Source organism: Microtus ochrogaster, chromosome 22 (assembly GCF_000317375.1).
Source record: "Microtus ochrogaster isolate Prairie Vole_2 chromosome 22, MicOch1.0, whole genome shotgun sequence".
NCBI lineage: Eukaryota > Metazoa > Chordata > Mammalia > Rodentia > Cricetidae > Microtus > Microtus ochrogaster.
The window spans coordinates 15,198,038-15,202,510 of NC_022023.1; the positions used below are offsets into that span (position 1 = coordinate 15,198,038).

Consider the following 4,473-nt stretch of genomic DNA (forward strand, 5'->3'; position numbering starts at 1 on the left):
AGGAGTTTTGCCTGCCTGTATATATGTGCAGCATGCGTATGCTTGGTGCCCACGGAGACCAGAAGAGGACACCAGATCCTTGGGAGCTGGAGTTACCCATGGAGCTGCCATGTGGATGTTGGGTCCTCAGCAAGAGCAGCCAGAGCTCTTCTGCTAAGCCAGCTCTCCGGCCCCCTTTCCAGCATATTTTGTTGTTGTGGACGATCCTAAATTGTTTGCTTGGTATGAATCTTACAAACCTTATGTGTAATGGTGAACCAGGAGAGTATTGTGCCGTCTCCAAGCTGCACCCACAAGCTGCACCCGTAGTCTGTGGCCCTTTCCAAGGCTACGGCCCTTGTGGCCATTGATGTCAGTCCACCCATCTCTCAGTGCTTGTGGACTGGTACAGTGGCCTCACGGGGTGTCAGAATTCCTTTGATAGCTTTATGGAATGGATCAACGAGGATAACCTTAAATATTTCATATGTGAAATCTTCGCCAACCCAGTAAGGATTGAGGACTCTCAAAGCCCCACAACGGGCGTCCAGCTCTCTCCTCAGCAACAGACTGAAGGCTTCCGGCAAGCTTTAGATGGTTAAAACCATGACGGACAGGATTGCAGTAAAGTTGCACCCGTAGGATCTGGGCGTTTGCGGCTACCAATTGCGGACACGAATCCTGAATACGACATAACCTTGCCTGGCATTGTGTCCCCACAGCCTTAGTGCTTTATCGGGCCCAATGAGCCGGGGAGTCCTATGCAGCGCAGACAGCTGGTGGTGTTGCCCGCAGAGGACCCTCAGGAGAAAGCGCAGCACATTGGACTGCTTCTTCCTCCATAGCTCCCAGATGTATAGGTACGCACCCATCTTGGCTCACCTGATGGCTGCTGCCAGTCAGGCAAGGGTCTTCCCGGAATTTAAAAAAAAAATATACAATTTCATAAACATGTCTAATACACTCACCCCACCGGCCCTCTCTAATCCTTTCTCACCGCCCCTCCCCCAATCCTTTTTACAATTTATCAATTCTTTTTGTTCCGTTTTGTTTTCAGATGCCTACTATGTGATATTGAGACGAGAGACTTATTTCTAAAATCAATTCCCTGTTACATAGGGGTAATTGGTTGTGGCACACCTGTGCAGTTAAGGGCAGGTAAAAGCAGTTGATGGAAGTATACATCCTTGTGGGTGACAAGGACGCTTCCTGAGGAGAAGAGACTGGTCCATGACCATTTGTGTGTTTCTTTGTGTGGAACCGGTACACAGAGGAGACACCTAGTATTCTAATCACCGGTTATCTTTCTCTTCCGAGTTCCTGGCTGCTGCTAAGGGGTTGAAGGGGTTACCTCAGTCCCCAGGATTGGGGATGGAACTTATGAACTAAACTGAGCTGTTCAGGAAGAATTGAACTGTGAAGTTTTCCTTCCTGTCATCAGTGTGGCTGCTTCCCATGGAGGCACCCTGTTTTGTGTTAGCAGATTAAAGCTGCAGGGTTTTTTTTTTTTTTTGTTTTGTTTTGTTTTGTTTTGAGACAGGGTCTTACTATGTAGACCAGGCTGGCCTAGAACTCAGAACTCCATTTGCCACTGACCCTCGAGTGCTGACGTTAAAGGCATGCGCCACCATTCCCAGCAGCTCATTCCTTTCTTTAAAGCTTATTTGTGCGTGTGCACAGGGGCCGCAGCGCCACGGAGGCCAGAGAACACCCAGGAGGTAGTTCTCCTCTCCCACATGCATCCTGGGGCTCAAACTCAGGATTTCAGGATGGGCAACAAGCACCTTTATCTGCTGAGCCATATGGCTGGCCCCTGGATTTTACGTATCTATTTAGCTATTTGTTTTGGCTTTTTGGTGGGAGAGGGAAGGGTATGGGAGAAAGGAGTGGTTTAAGTCTTTTTTATTGTTGAGACAGAATTTCACTCTGTGACCCTGGCTGTCCTGGAGCACACTGTGTAGACCAGGCTAACCTCAAACTCACGACATTTGCCTGTCTCTGCCTCCCAAGCTGGGATTGAAGGCGCCATCATGGCCAGCTGAGGAATGGATTTGAGACAGGATCTCTTGTGGCCAGGTGGAGCTGGGGTTTCAGTCACTGGTGAAAGAGCCCTCATTGCTCTTTTTCTTCCTTCCTTCCTTCCTTCCTTCCTCCCTTCCTTCCTTCCTTTCTTTGTCATCAGCTAAATGTCACTAAGGTACTATTTGCACTCAGAGGAGACTGGGCTGGATTTTCACGTTCGCAGAGAGCGCTCCCCTTAGTGTAATCTTTATTATTTACCTTGGCTTTCCAATAATCTAGGATGCTGGAGGGATCTATGTACATCTTTGGTAATGTGTTTTTCTCTCTTAAAAATTAATGTATATTAATTATATAAAACAATGGTATTAATGCATGTATACAATGTACTTTGACCAGAATTTTTAAAAAGACCTTGACAAATACCTCTCTTAGATTGAAAATTCCTTTTTACTTATCATGTACACAATTTTCTTTTCTTATTCTTTTTTTCTGAGGCAGGGTCTGGTGTATATTGGGTTGGCTTTGAGTTTATCCTGTGACAGTGGGTGACTTGGAATTTCAGTTTACCCCCCAACTGCTGCTAGTACATTCTTGATCTCTATGTTTTGAGACATCTGAGAAAAGTTCCTCCCAGCTCTCCGCTGTTGGGAATTTCACAGGGACTGAAGTGGGGTCTCATTCGGAGCTCTATTCTAGGGCCTGACCTAAGCCTGGTAGTAATGACCAATTCTGACCACAGGAACGCTGGCTCCTGCTCTGAGGCTGATGTCACCTAGGCACTCCCAGGGAGGAGCTGTCACCCTCTTTCCCTGATGAGGAGATGGAGTGATAGGGAGGCTGCTTCCTGATGGCCGGTCAGCCTAGTTAGCTCAGGAGTTCTTGATTCAGCCAGAGAGCCTGTCTGGGACTTGAACCCAGAGAGAACAGTTCTTCACTAAGTCACCATGCATGGCTGATCTCGGAATCCTTGGCTCTGCTCCCCAGCAGGACGGAGCTTTGAGTCATTCCACGCTGACCAAGAAGCCCTCATGTCCCTGTCTGCTCTTCCTGCATCTGTCACATCTGCTAACTTCTGGTGACTGCACTGGTTCCCGTTTCCACTCAAACAACCTCAGCTAAAGAAAGATCTGCTAAGTCCTTGCTGCTCTCTGCTTATTCACAGGGCCAGGCCTAGCACGCGTGCACACACACAGAGGGCGGGCGCTGCAGGCTGCAGAGATGGCCCAGTTAACGTGTGCCTGGGGCTGGAGAGAGCAAGCAGTTGATAGGGTGTTTGTTTCTTTGTGGGTGTGGGTCAGATGTCAACCGTATCTGTATGTGGGGGCAGAGGTCAACCTTGGGCGTTATTTCTCAGGACCTGTTTATCTTGCTTTTGAAAACCAGGTCTTTCACTGGGACTCAGAGCTTGCTGATTAGATCACCTTGGCAGGCTTCTGTGGCCTTCTGGGACCCAGCAACCCCCACACTAGGTTTTTTTATGCTATGCGGGTGTTGGAGATAGATGCTCATGATTGCAAGGCCTGTTATGCTCGTCACCCCCTGCTATTCCCTCAGCCCAGGCTGAGGGTTCACACTCAGAGATCTGATGGATTGAAGATGTGGGTCACCACTTCCTGACTAACTTAACCCTTGTGTGTGTGTGTGTGTGTGTGTGTGTGTGTGTGTGTGTTTCCAAGACAGGGTTTGGCTGTTTAGCTCTAGCTGTCCTGGAACTCACGTTGTAGTCCAGGCTGGCCTCCAACTCAGAGATCCACCCGCCTCTGCCTCCCGAATGTTGAGATTAAAGGCAGGCGCCACCACCTTCCCGCCTTTAGGTGTGTTTTGTTGCTCTATTAAATCACAGGTTTTAGACACTTCCCTACAACCGCTGCTGTTGGAAGCTCTGCACCAACAGCTGTAAGCAAAGTTTTGAAGAATCTGCAGCAAGTGTAACATGCTATGAAAAGTCTGCGATCGCCATTGAGAAGAAGCTGCAGGTATGGCTAACACCGCAGCAGCTAAGCGCTCAGATGATGCATAATCGTTTCAGCAGGAGACTGTATGAATTGAAAATCCACCCCGCCCCCCTCCGCTCCCAGGGACTCCCTGGTTTATTAAGGGCCTTTGTCACTTTATAGAAGCATCAATTGTGCAGTTATGTAAAAACAAGAAAAAGCATAAAATAAGGACTTTCTGGTTTATTGTATTTGTGTGTGTCTCTAGAACTGATAACAAACAACCACTTTGTGTCTACTAAGTACAACTAGAAAAATGTGTAACTCTTTCAACCGGAAAGCAAGAGGAAGACAGTCCCAGCGCTGAGGCAGGAGGGCAGCCAGGACGACGAAAGTAAGTTCCGAATCAGCTTAGGCTGCATACAGGGTGAGACCTCATTGTTTAGGAAAAAAAAAATAATGAGAGAGAGAAAGAGAGGGGAGAGGGGAGAGAGAGAGAAGAGGAGAGGAGAGGAGAGGAGAGGAGAGGGAGGGAGGG

At 48.2% G+C, this 4,473-nt stretch overlaps 1 pseudogene; it reads right to left on the reverse strand.

Moving 5' to 3' along the window:
- Positions 1 to 240: 240 nt before the first annotated feature.
- LOC101998892 lies at positions 241 to 851 on the reverse strand (annotated as a pseudogene).
- Between the last annotated feature and the right edge of the window lie 3,622 nt (positions 852 to 4,473).